Source organism: Podarcis melisellensis, assembly GCF_964234715.1.
Source record: "Podarcis melisellensis genome assembly, chromosome: 15".
In the NCBI taxonomy this organism is placed as follows: domain Eukaryota; kingdom Metazoa; phylum Chordata; class Lepidosauria; order Squamata; family Lacertidae; genus Podarcis; species Podarcis melisellensis.
This window is the reverse complement of record NC_138532.1, coordinates 27728252-27742624: the sequence shown is the minus strand read 5'-3', so window position 1 is coordinate 27742624 and position 14373 is coordinate 27728252. Positions and strand designations below refer to the sequence as shown.

General features: G+C 45.1%; 1 long non-coding RNA gene across 1 annotated transcript in view; it reads left to right on the top strand.

Moving 5' to 3' along the window:
- LOC309357718 overlaps positions 1-2979 on the top strand; it is a 125949-nt gene extending 122970 nt beyond the window's left edge. The window contains exon 2 of the long non-coding RNA XR_014163192.1: positions 2337-2979. This is a non-coding gene — a long non-coding RNA (uncharacterized lncRNA). The remainder of the gene's footprint in view (positions 1-2336) is intronic.
- The last annotated feature ends 11394 nt before the right edge of the window (positions 2980-14373 follow it).

Below are 14373 nucleotides of genomic sequence, written 5' to 3'. Positions count from 1 at the left end.
GGAACAAATTAAGTACTTAACCCGAGGTACCACTGTACATTGCTGATCCAGTCCACTGTATTGTCTTTGAGGAACGTTCTTCTCCTTTTTGGGGCTGCAGCCGCCAGACCTAGCAGAGGGAGTGGTTTAACTATGTGCTGCGTGAAGAGGTGTTTTCTGTACCCCAGAAGCATGCATGCATCAAGATCAGGGCCACTACCAAAGATCAGCAATTCGGGGCACCTGCCAAGGCCTGGACCTCTTCTGGAGGCCCACAACCAAACCCTAGCCTGTTCCTTCTGCTCTCAGCTGCCTGTTCATCTGCCTTCTGAGTGTAAAAGCAGTGAGGGAGGGAAGAAGGGTCTGTTTCCTCTACTTGGCAGTGGCTTGGTTTAGGCCAGAAGAGAAAGAACCAGCAAATGTGCCTTGGTGACTCTGGCAAGTCGAGCTCAGTATTGTTTACGCTGGGCAGCTGTGGCTCTCCAAGGTTTCAGGCAGAGGACTCTTCTAGATCTACCTGGACCTCTCCTAGACCTACCAAGGATCAAACCCAGCACCTTCTGAATGCAAGGCAGCTGCTTTACCGCTGAGCCATGGAGCTGGGAGTTTGTGCATTGAGATTCATATGACTGCAGTGAAAAGAGGGGAAAGCAGTGGCATAGCGTGGGGGGTGCAGGGGGGCCCGGCCGCACTGGGCGCAACATATGGGGGATAGGGTTAGGGGGCGCAAATCCACGGGTTAGGGGGCACAAATTACTTGCCTTGCTCCGGGTGCTGACAACCCATGCTACGCCACTGGGGGAAAGTGACCAGGGAACTGCAGGAGGGCTGTCTGCTGGCCACCTGTTCTTTGATAGAATGCTGGAAGGATGATGGCAGGAAGTTTGGGGGAAGAATCTGGAGCAGGTCTTGGGGTCAGTGGGGGTGCAACTGTTGCATCTCCCTAAAGACAGTGGGGCAAAAAGTTGAGTTTAAGTTGCCATAACTGAGGGTTGATTCACACTGTTTCACGCTTGATCATTGAGCCTGGTCTACATCAGGGATGGAGAATCAAGCTATGTGCACACCATGCCATTAAAATACTCCCCCCCCCGCCCAAAAAATCCTGGGAACTGTAGTACACCTCCCATGGAGCTATAATTCCCAACATCCTTAAGAAACTACAGTTTCCAGGATTCTTTGGAGGGGAGGGGAACCCATGGCTGTTAAGATTTACACGTGGGAGGTGGGTGTGACCTGCCCCCTCCCCAGAGTGGTTTTAACAATTTGCTCCTTTTTCCTCAGGGAACTCTGGGAATTGTAGTTCTGTGAGGGGGATGGAGGAACCTCCTAACAACTCTCAGCACCTTTGAGAAACTACCATCCCCAAGATTTTTTTGGCGGGAAGCCATGTAGTTTAGGTGGGGCCTGGGTTCCGATCCACGCATTGGTCCAGGATATGCAGATAAAATCAGTTTGCATTGAAATTTGCAAAGACCATTTCCCTCAGTTATCTGCAGTCTATTTCTGTGGCAGAATGAGGCAGGTCAGACATGCTCAGAAAGGATTTAAAAGTGAAATCCTGTAGATTTTGCATTAGAAGTAGAACTGAGGTAAATGGTACTTACTCTTCAGTAGGTGGGTATAGGAATACAACCCAAATTTAACTAATTTAGCCAGTTGATTGACTCACCCACAAAAATCTAAACATGTTTAGTCAGCAGTAAACTACATTGAGTTCAATGGGATTCACTTGCTGATGAGAAAGGGTTGCAACTTGAGAAAGGCGAATCAATCAACGTCACTTCCCACTTTTCCAATCTGACATTCAGTTCTCGACATTTTCACATCAGCCCGCAATTTTATTTTATTTTTTTAAAAGTCCTTATGAAAATTCATCAGCACCTTAGCATAGATTTTTCTAACATATGCATGCTTATGCATGCACTTTTGCCTAATACACACCAGCAGCTGTGCATTAAAAGGAACCTTGCATGCTGTTTCCACCAACGTATGCATTTTTATGCACATCTTACCTTAGTGTGGACGCGGGTGGTGCTGTGGGTTAAACCACAGAGCCTAGGACTTGCTGAACAGAAGGTCGGCAGTTTGAATCCCCACGATGGGGTGAGCTCCCATTGCTCAGTCCCTGCTCCTGCCAACCTAGCAGTTCGAAAGCATGTCAAAGTGCAAGTAGATTAATAGGTACCACTCCAGCGGGAAGGTAAACAGCGTTTCTGTGCGCTACTCTGGTTTGCCAGAAGCGGCTTAGTCATGCTGGCCACATGACCCGGAAGCTGTAAGCCGGCTCTCTCGGCCAATAAAGCAAGATGAGCGCCACAACCCCAAAGTCGGTCACGACTGGACCCAATGGTCAGGGGTCCCTTTACCTTTACCTTAGTGTACACATGTACATTTAGAGAACTGGATTGCAAAATTCAGAAAAGTGTTGAATTTAGAGGATGAGTGCCTTTTTGTCCGTGTATCATTTTGAGAAGCGTGCATTTAATAAGAGCTGCCTTTAAACACAGACTGAATCAAATTTATCCTTCATCCCTCCTTGTGGACCTAAATCTTGCAGCATCAGTATTTAAAGACCAGTCTTTTTTTCCCAACTGAAGTTCCCAGAAATAAGGTGTGAACTGATTCTTAGCTTGAGCCCTTTGTGAAGCCTATATCAACCCAAGGAGATTTCCGATGTCTACAGCAACACCAGGGTTTTTAGAGCTTTTGCAGATTTGGATACATTGGTCTCTAGATTTATATGGCACTTACTGTAGGAGCACTGAAATATCTGGGGGTGGCAGGGAGGAGAGCGAGCCACGGAATTCAGAAGAAAACTTTGCAGGAGGAGCGTCGCATTTATTTTCCAGCCCCGTGTGCCAAGATTAGATAAGCATCGTGTTTCCTATAGTCTTGTTCGAGGGTGCATTTTTGCCCAAAGGCTGCAAAGAGATGTATCAAGATAACCTTTATTTTTTAATTAAAAATAAAATATATAAATAAAGGAATTGAGCGGAATCTCTCTCTCTCCCTCCTCTCTCTCTCTCTCTCTCTCTCTTTCTCTCTCTCTCTCTCTCTCTCTCTCTCTCTCTCTCTCTCTCTCTCGTCCAAGGTTCTGAGAACTGAGTTTCTTCCTCTGCATTTTGCTGTCATGGGGCCAAAAAGCCTGGGGGTGGGGGAATCGAAGACCCTGTATTTCCCAGGGACAACAAAGCCCTGAGAGAGCACACCAGCTCTTAGATGCGTCCCTCAACCAGAAAATTTGCATTTAGGCTGATTTAGGACCTAGCTCGGTCATGGGAACATGAGAAGAGCCCTGTGGGATGAGAATGAAAGATCCTCACAAGGTGCTGGACTCTCTTTCATTGGAGGCATTTAAAGAGAAGCTGGATGCTCTTCCTCCATCAGGAATTCTTTAGCTGTGATTCATGCATTGCAGGGGGTTGGATGATGACCTTTGGGGGACCACTCTAACTTTACCATTCTATGAATCTATGATCCAGTTCTCACAGTGGCCAGGGGTTACTCTGGACAACTTATTTACTGAGCATTCTGATTTCCTTGGGCAAAACCTGCACAGAGGTTAGATTACAGTGGTACCTCAAGTTACCGTACATACGCTTCAGGTTACAGACTCCTCTAACCCATAAATAAGAATTTTGCTTCAGGATGAGGACAGAAATCGTGCTCTGGTGGCGCGGCAGCAGCAGGAGGCCCCATTAGCTAAAGTGGTGCCTCAGCTTAAGAACAGTTTCAGGTTAAGAACGGACCTCCGGAACAAATTAAGTTCTTAGCCCGAGGTACCACTGTATATTGAATCTTTCTGCTTTCGTGTGTGTGAAATCATCCTGATTTGCTTCTCAGTAATCATTCCTTCAGTACACACTTTTCAACACTTTTTGCCCTTCACTTTCCTAATCTCAAGAAGTTGGTTTCTTTTTTTCTTTTTTTAAAAAGCCGGTTTGTTGCATGAAGGTGGCAGAGTTCCTTAATGCAGGTGAATTACAGGAGCCTAGATCTTTTCCTGCAAGCTACTGGCCGTCTTGAGGTTTCCTAGCCAGATGCCCACAAGCGAGACCTGTATGTGTGACTTTTCACAGTGCCATGAAAAATTATTTATTTATTTATTTATTTATTTCCATTTCTATACTGCTTTATATTTTTTTGGGAGGGGATCACAAAGCAGTTTGCAATCTACATTAAAACAGCGTATAAAACAATCCAGAATAAAACCTTATTGAAGAAAGTCAAATATAAAGTATACATTTAAATACAATTAACATTCAATCGGACATAATGAACAGCAAACGAAAATATTATCCTAAACACTGAATGTGTGTGTAAGTGCAGCTCTGCTTGAGATGTGGCAACATGAGTCCTCTGCCTGAGTGCTGCCATGTGGGCAAGGAAGGTGGATGTGGCCATGCCCTTATCCTGCACTCTCGATCCCAAATGTGGATTGGAATCCCTGCATTGCAGAGGGTTGAACCGGATCACCCTTTGGGTGCCCTCTGACTACAGTTCTATGGGTTGATAAACCCCCACCCCCATTGACTTGAAAGCATGAATGTGGAAGTGTGGGAAAGCAATGCATCCCTTTATCATTCTTTACCCTCCGGGGCTGCCAACATTTATTCCTGGCAGCGCGCCTGTTGCCCTTATCAGCTCTGCTAACAGTCAGAGTATTTAAAATGAGAGTCGTCTTAGAGAGCCATAGTTAAAAGGATAAGCCAGCAAATGTGTCCTCTTTTTTGCTCTTCAAAATATGGCAACCCTCAGAAAATGAATGTGGTGCCCTCCATGTAATGCCTCTGGTCCTGCTTACCTCTGTCATGTGGCCCCCAGAAGGGAATGTGGCCCTTGAACCCTGAAAAATGTTAACCACCCCTGAACTAAGCCATGTTTTTTGTGTCATGTCAAAACACAGCCCAGAAAACCAAGATGCCATGAAGTGTGAAGCAGACAGAAATGCAAGAAAGCCACAGGACAGCCCCACACACCCTCTGGGGTGATCCTGTCTTGTTGCCATCTGGACTCCATGAAGGAGAGAACCCAGAAAGATCTCCTAGTGTGTGCCCCCACTGTAAAAGACTAGTGTCTTGCTTTGTCACTCATTCACACAAGTAGAACAGACTCCCCACTTCAGAGATTACCCCTCCAACTCAAGGAGCATGGTGGTCCAGCAATGGTGGGCACTCTCATTCTCACAGAATCACAGAATCGTAGAATAGGAAGAGACCCCAAGGATATTGTAGTCCTACCACCGCCCCATCATTGCAAGAGATTTGGAATGACTGATTCAGGATACAGTTCTTATGCCGCAGGTAACGATAGTCTGAACTGGGTTGCTGAATTGTGATATTTCACAAGCACACATCCTTAAGTTACTCCCTTTCAAATAATTTCTTTATTTGACTGTCAGCTGCCATGGCGACCTGTTGGCAGGCAGAAAGGTAGGATAGAAACATTGTTAATAAAAGAAGGCATTTATTGGCCTCAACCCAATGGCTTCCGCAAGTCTTCCCTTCCTCCAGTTGTGCTTCTTGGCTTCCCACCTTCTCAGCTGCAGCCCCTGGTTTGCATTCCCGGCTAGTCATTGGTCCATTAAGAATATACAAACATAAGGAGAGCCTGCTGCTGGATCAGGCCAACGACCCATCTAGTCCAGCATCCTGTTTTTGTAGTTGCCAGCTATATGCCTGAATGGGAAACCCACAAGCACAGGAGCAACTCTCCCCTTCTGCAGTTTCCAACAACTGGTATTCAGAAGCATTATAACCTAACACATTTGCCGACTTCTCCTTTTAACTATGGCTCTTCTTGAGGGCACAAGGAGAAGGGGACGACAGAGGACGAGATGGTCACGAAATTAAAAGAGGCCTGCTTCTTGGGAGAAAAGCAATGGCAAACCTAGACAGCATCCTAAAAAGCAGAGACATCACCTTGCCAACAAAGGTCCGTATAGTTAAAGCTATGGTTTTCCCAGTAGCGATGTATGGAAGTGAGAGCTGGACCATATAGAAGGCTGATCACCGAAGAATTGATGCTTTTGAATTATGGTGCTGGAGGAGACTCTTGAGAGTCCCATGGACTGCAAGAAGATCAAACCTATCCATTCTTAAGGAAATCAGCCCTGAGTGCTCACTGGAAGGACAGATCCTGAAGCTGAGACTCCAATATTTTGGCCACCTCATGAGAAGAGAAGACTCCCTGGAAAAGACCCTGATGTTGGGAAAGATGGAGGGCACAAGGAGAAGGGGACGACAGAGGACGAGATGGTTGGACAGTGTTCTCGAAGCTACCAGCATGAGTTTGACCAAATTGCGGGAGGCAGTGGAAGACAGGAGTGCCTGGCGTGCTCTGGTCATGAAGAGTTGGACATGACTAAATGACTAAACAACATCAAATTACTTAACAACCGTGTCTGCAGAACATAGCCACTGTGGCTCGCAGCCACCAATAGCCCCTTCCTCCATGAATTTATTTCATCCTCTTTCAAAGCCATCTAGGCTGGTGGCCATCACTCCCTCCTATGGGAGTGAGTTCCACAGTTTAACTATGTGTTGCATGAGTAAGTACTTTCTTTTTCTTCGTCCTGAGTCTTCCAGTACAGAGCCAGTGTGGTGTAGTGGTTAAGAGAGGTAGACTCGTAATCTGGTGAACAGGGTTCGCGTCTCCGCTCCTCCACATGCAGCTGCTGGGTGACCTTGAGCTAGTCACACTTCTCTGAAGTCTCTCAGCCTCACTCACCTCACAGAGTGTTTGTTGTGGGGGAGGAAGGGAAAGGAGAGTGATAGCCGCTTTGAGACTCCTTCGAGTAGTGATAAAGCGGGATATCAAATCCAAACCTCCCTCCTCCTCCTTCTTCTTCTTCCAACATCCCAACATCCACCCATGAGTTTGAGTATTATGAGAGAGGGAGAATTCATTAATTTCAAGAAGCTAAGTTAGACACAACCCAAGGATGGTCCTCTTTCCTGCGAATGTTCTTTGTGGAAACATGACCAAACTCTCCTAAAAGTCTTAAATAACCCTCATCTACCAGCCGTTGCATGCTGAAGCTGTCTCGGGTCCTCAAGTTTCTCCTCATTTGCCTCCGAGATTAACAATTGGCCTGTGCCCAACTCTCTTCCCCCCCCCTTGCACCGAAACTTCTTGAGACTTAGACAGATCTGCAGGTGCAGTCTTTGGCCTCAAAATATCATTTAGCCCTTGGAGAAAGCCAGCAGCTCTGTTATCAGGTGGGAACTTTCTGACAAGTCTGTACAGGGTTGAGCTGGGCGGTGGGGGTGGAAAGCACCTATTAGCAGAACAGTTCCATGGAAGACATAAGCTCATGTTCAATTCCCACCCCCACCCCCGATGATGGCTGTTCACTTTGGGGCAGCAGCTTATACGTACAATCCAGCAGAATCACATCGTAAATCTGTCCTGTTTCCAGTTTCATGGAGGGGAAGGGGTTGCGTGTTTGGAAGCTAAAACAAAAACCAGCAACCCAAAAGAGCTTCTCTCTTTAATGTACAAAATTATTACGACAAGAAGAAGACGGGGCTCAAGGCTTTCCTCTGAAATACTAGGGTGCATGGGCGTAGCCAGGATTTATGTTAGGGGAGGGCAGGACACCCACCTGTCATCATCCCCTGTCTGGCTCTGTCAAAGCTACCTGCGCCACGATTGGTCAGTTTGCAGAAGCCATGCCTATCACTCAGTTGGGTTACCCGTTGCATCGCTAGAATGCACGCAGCATCCTCCAACTGACCTCAGCAAGCATTTGTTCTACCTACCTGCAGACTGTCTCGCCAGAGTGGTGCATGCTCTAGTTATCTCCTGCTTGGACTACTGCAATGCACTCTATGTGGGGCTACTTTTTAAGGTGACCCGGAAACTGCAATTAATCCAGAATGTGGCAGCTAGACTAGTGACTGGGAGTGGCCGCCGGGACCACATAACACTGGTCCCGAGAGATCTGCATTGGCTCTCAGTACGTTTCCGAGCACAATTCAAAGTGTTGGTGCTGACCTTTAAAGCCCTAAACGGCCTCGGTCCAGTATATCTGAAGGAGTGTCTCCACCCCCATCATTCTGCCCGGACACTGAGGTCCAGCTCCGAGGGCCATCTGGTGGTTCCCTCATTGCGAGAAGTGAGGTTACAGGGAACCAGACAGAGGGCCTTCTCGGTGGTGGCACCCACACTGTGGAACGCCCTCCCTTCAGATGTGAAGCAAATAAGCAACTATCCTATCTTTAAAAGACATCTGAAGGCAGCCCTCTTTAGGAACGTTTTTAATATTTAATGCTGTACTGTTTTTAACATTTGATTGGGAGCCGCCCAGAGTGGCTGGGGAAACTCAGCCAGATGGGCAGGGTATAAATAATAAATTATTTATTATTATTATTATTATTATTATTATTATTATTATTATTATTATTATTTCAATTTCAAATATGTTGATTATTTCTACTTTTAGCTAAGTTTTTTTATTTATTTACTTGATTTGGGGGTGGCAGCTGCTCCCAACCCCGCCCTTCCAGCTATGCGCATACTAGAGTGGCGTGTGTGTGTGTGTGTGTGTGTGTGTGTGTGTGTGTGTGTTTGTGTATAGGGACATCTTATGCATAGAGGAATATTACAACATGCAGACAGGTGAACTAATGTCAGTGTACTGGAAGAAGCACAGATCACCAGTGTCAAAGCAATCAACTTCATTGGACTGGTCCTGTTGTGCAGATGCCTGATTATTGTCTCCCAAAGCAACTACTCTATTCCAAACTTAAAAAGGGAAAGCGTAATGCTGGTGGTCAACAAAAGAGGTTTAAAGACTCTCTCAAGGCAAATCTTTAAAAAAATGTAACTGTCAGGGGTTCAGGAGCAGAGGCACAGGGGAAGGAGGAAGCGGAGAGCGAAGGGGAACAATCCGAGGGCAGTGTAGGTGAGGATGACAGTGGGGCAAGAGATTCCATGAGTCTGTCCAGTGATTCGGAAGATTCCCAGAAGGGGGCACCGATAGCCAGAGCAAGGGGGGTCCCGGGGGAGACGCACCAGAAGCAAGGGACCAGCGGTGACTCCCAAAGCAGCAGCTGGAGATCGGGACCAGTTTCCCCACCGGAGCGTAGCGGGGGGGAAGGTTCCCATGTGTCAGGGCCGGCTTCCCCTCCAGGGGAAAGAGAAGATGAGTCAGGGCTGACCACGCCCCTATCGCTGAGTGAGGGAACAGAGGGGAAGTCAGAGCCAGCTAGCCCCCCCGAAGGGGGAAGCAGTGAAAGAAGCAGTGTAACGGTCAGGAGGAAGGTTACCGGCTGGGCGCGCGCGCCAAGTTCAAATGTGCAGGCGCGCGGCACAGCAGGAAACACGGATTGGGAACCAGGTCCTAAAGCCCGCCGGAGAGAGGGGGAAGACTCAGGGGAATCAGCGTCAGAAGAGTGTAGAAGGAGCGAGACCCCAGCGGGCAGGCGGACCCAGAGGAGGAAAGAGCAAAGGAGGAGGTGGAGCAAGGCTAGGGTCTTGAACTGGTGTCAGGGGGGAGGAGATTCAGACGGAGCTTCAGCGGTCTAGGGTTGAGACGTAGAGCTGCGCGCCGCGGCTTTGGAATCGAAACTGAACCTTAATAAAGACTTTTGTATATAACAAGAACTGGCGTTGGTCCTCTGTGAGCTGGGACCTTGGGCAGCTCTGACAGTAACATAAACACCGATAACTAGGAAACATTAGCCTGTAAGCACTCCAGTTGGAGAACAGCCTTTACCAAAGGTGTCATGGGCTTTGAAGACGCTTGAACTCAGGATGAAAGGGAGAAATGTGCTAAGAGGAAGGCACGCTTGGCAAACCCTCACCGTGATCAACTCCTGCGCGGAAACCTATGTCCCTACTGTGAAAGGATGTGTGGATCCAGAATTGGCCTCTATAGTCACTTACAGATCCACTGCTAAAACCATGTTTATGGAAGACAATCTTACTTGGCTACAAGTGATTGCCAAAGAAGAAGAAGTGTCTGTGTGTCTGTGTACTGTATAGGGACATCTTATGCATAGAGGAAAATTACAACATGCAGCCGAGGGTGTTACAACCCATAATAACTCAAGAAGAGCTTTGCTGGGCTGGGTCAAAGAGCCTTCATGTCTAGCATCTTGTTCTCACAATGGCCTGCCAGATATCTACCACCTCATCCTCCAAGGAGCTCAATGGGTTTTCCCTGTATGAAGTTTGCAACGCGCTTAACTGAATCACGTTTTTGATGTGTCTAGATCCAGCCAAAGTCAATGGATTTCCATATACTGTATTTTTCGCACTATAAGACACACCAAACCATAAGACGCACCTAGTTTTTGGAGGAGGAAAACAAGAAAAAAAATATTATGAATCTCAGAAGCCAGAACACCAAGAGGGATTGCTGCGCAGCGCTCCCTCTTGCTGTTCTGGCTTCTGAGATAGCCGCACAGCCTGCATTCGCTCCATAAGACACACACACATTTCCCCTTAATTTTTAGGAGGGAAAAATTGTGTCTTATAGAGCGAAAAATATGGTAGCTGTGTTTCAGTTCACTTACTAGTTTGAGAAGGACAAATAAGATAGTTCCTCATTAAAATACAAACAAAATCAGATTTCTCATCCATCCCTAGTTGAGTGTGCACAGCAACAATGCCTTTCTCACACCTTTTTTTTTTAGCTCTTGGGGTGGGGTTGGGTGGTGGCTATTATCCATCTCAGGTAACTTGGTCACTCTATGTACTGTAAATTCTTCTTAAGTAAACCGATCTGATCACCCTAGACCCAAATTCTCACCATCATTTCAGGCATGTAGACTTTTGTGTTAGGTGAAAAAATGTAGAACTGGGAAGAGAAATCCATCATTTCTGCTTAGAAACGGTTTACAAAAGTTTTTCAATTCAATTTTTTTTAATTTATTTACGGCTATTAGCCCATAAAATATGTACAAACATAAAAGCACAGAAGCATAAAAACCGGTACATCTAACAACAGAAGGGAAACACCACGATGCAAGGGTGGTCATTCAACAGTGACAGTAACGGCTTGGGGCCCGGAAAGATCCAAGGGACGGTTCACAGAAAAAGGAGAACTGGAGACGAGATCCATCATGCACTCTCATCATGACTGTCCGATTAGTTTTTATTGTTGTTGTAATTTTTTGGTGGTTTTTGTGTGTGAGATAACCGCAAAAGTTTTCATTAAATCCAAATTCAAAAGCACAAATGCGTAAGAAGGAGTTCAGAACAAAAGCCCATATGGTCCAGCATCTGGTTTTCACAGTGGCCAAAACTGATTAGCTTGAATATGATATCTAGAGGGGGTTTTTTAAAGTATTTTTTTTATCGCCATTTTCACTGCAATTATACAAAGCTATAACAGTAAACAACAACCCAGCAAAGAAAAAGCAAATAAACAAGACAAGACCAAGGTGCAAGACCAAGTAATTATCCAGGACATTATCTCATGTGTGCCTTACACTGCGTAACATAAAAGAATGCATTTTAGCCATTGTGCAACTAAAAGCAAGCATAAGGACTGTATGGAAGGAGTCCAACAAAGGAATTATATCTTCCAAATGTCTGTGGAGGCCAGTGAGAGAGATTAAGGGGGATGTTCATCATTAGTATATGAGACAAAGTCCCACCAAGCAGCCAAAAAGGAATCCAGCTTTGCTTTTCCAGTCAAAAATCTAATGCATCAGGCATGATTTTTTTCCTGCAAGACAATGTTCCATATATTATGCCACCAAGTGGAATTACTAATATTTTTCAATGTTTTCCAGCTTTGTACAAGTGTAATACGGGCCGTGACCGATTTTAAAAGGTGAAACCAGTTGCTAGAGTTGAGTAGCTGAAGTTGATCGAATTAGCTTGCAAGAGTTGAGTAGCTGAATTTTATCAAATTAGCTTGCATAGAAAGCAAGCCGCTCGAACGCTGATCTGAATGACAGAAACAATTTCGTGTCTCCGCTCTGGCACTCAGCTTGAACTCAGACCTGCCTTGGCTGCTGAAGCACATTGGTGCTGCCAAGAGGGAAAGGTGTGCTCCTAGGTTGCTGCCAGACAAACAAGGTGAGCTAACCCCTCTGGTCTGTTCCGACATGTCCATTACCCAGTGGAAACACTGAGGCTATTGTTTCCTCGAACAATCCAGCAGAGGAGGTGGCCCATGATTCTCCGCAGGCACCTGCAAATTGATTTCGCCAACTCTGGTTTGGTAAGACAACTCATTAGGTGAAGGAGTTCCCTTGTACAGGAGGTGAGTTATCATGCAGGGGCAATTTCCATATATATGCGCCAGTGGTTCATATTCTCCTGTCCTGCCCCCTTTATAAAGATCTGAGGAATGAGACCATTAAACCACTCTTACTTACCATCTGCGGCCACCCATCTGTGGCCACATTGTCCTTTCTTTTATCAGATCAAAATGATTGCTAGGTTTATCGAGGTTGCTAGGTTTATCGATTAAAGGCCACTATCTGAATGATAATCTTGGTCATTTGATCACCCTTTTTACCCATTTTTGTCTTTTCAGTAGTATATATTGCTTGTTTTATGTTGCTATGGCCGTTGGCTAATGCGAATAAAGTTTATCTATCATCTATCTATCTATCATCTATCTATCTATCTATCTATCTATCTATCTATCTATCTATCTATCATCTATCTATCTATCTATCTATCTATCTATCTATCTATCTATCATCTATCTATCTATCTATCTATCTATCTATCTATCTATCTATCTATCTATATCTATCATCTATCTATCTATCTATCTATCTATCATCTATCTATCTATCTATCTATCTATCTATCTATCTATCTATCTATCTATCTATCTATCATCATCTATCTATCATCTATCTATCTATCTATCTATCTATCTATCTATCTATCTATCTATCTATCTATCTATCATCATCATCTATCTATCTGCACCTATGCATAAATCAGAAAGAACTAGTCTGCAGCAGACAAAAATAATATCCACTGCAGGTACAGAGGGAGGGGCAAATCTCTTGGTTTATGATCACCTCAGTTCCCCATTTTCCCCCAACCTTAAACTCAGTTCTCCACATTTCTGCATCCGTTTGCAGTTTTTATTTTTAAATAAAAATGGAGTCCTCGTGAAAATTCATTTTCATTCTAATTTTTCCTAATGCATCCATGTTTGTGTGCAATTTCCCCAAATAAATCTCCATATTTCCCCCTACTTATATGTGTGTTTTTAATGCACGCTTTACCCTAGTACATGTATCTCTGAACCCCATTATTCGACTGGAGAACTGCGCTGGAAAATTTGGAGGTGCGCGAATTTTGGAGGGTGGCTGTGTTTCAGGGCTCATATTGTTTATTGGAAAATGCAGATTAGGTGGGTTCACCCTGAAATGAGAACTGTTATCACATTTCTGATATATAATGAAATGAGGAAAATGTTTAAATGGGCTGTTTTCAAAAGACCACGAGCTTTTCTTATAGGTATAATAGGATGTTCCAAAGCTGACAGCAAAATTAAGAGATCAAAATGATGAAAATTTCTAGAGAAGAATGGAGAGGCCTCTTCTTGACTATTAAAAATCATTATAGTCTAATGAAACTGCGGGCAGGATTTGAGACAAAAGCAGTGGAAGAAAAATGGCAAAATAATTGTAATAGGGAAACTTTTTGTAATAGATAAAGATATAATGCAGTAGAAAGGGTTTGAGCAAAAACATTGTGGAGGTGAGGGTGGGAACCCTTCCTATTGTTTCATAACAATGTAATTAATTTGAAAGTTATTGTGAAAAGGTGTGTGTGTGTGGTATCACATCTCAGCCCCATCCCTATATATAACCACAGACTGAAAAGATCAATGGGGAGCTTAAGAAGAGTCCTGCTGCCCATCCAGTCTGGCATCCTGATACAGTAGTAGTAGTAGTAGTAGTAGTAGTAGTAGTAGTAGTAATTTATTATTTATACCCCACCTATCTGGCTAGGTTTCCCCAACAACTCTGGGTGGCTCCCAACAAAATAGTAAAAACACGATGAAACATCAAACATTAAAAACTTCCCTAAACAGGGCTGCCTTCAGATGTCTTCTAAAAGTCAGATAGTTGTTTATTTCCTTGACATCTGACGGGAGGGTGTTCCACAGGGCCACCACCAAGAAGGCCCTCTGCCTGGTAACTGGAGGGGGGGTCGGTCATGGGCCCACCTGAACTAGCCCTGCTCTGACCATTGACACATGTCCAGTCGTGCCTCCCACTGCCAGCACCACATCTCCACCACGATCTGTGCGTTCAGACTGCGAGTGAAAGGGGCTGCCCACATTTAGCTGTGTGTAGAACTACTCTGGCAAAATAAGGTTCCCTTTGTGGGGAGAGGAGGCATGGAGGGGACTTTCCTGCACTATTTGAATATGTGGGAAGCATTTCTGCTCTGCCA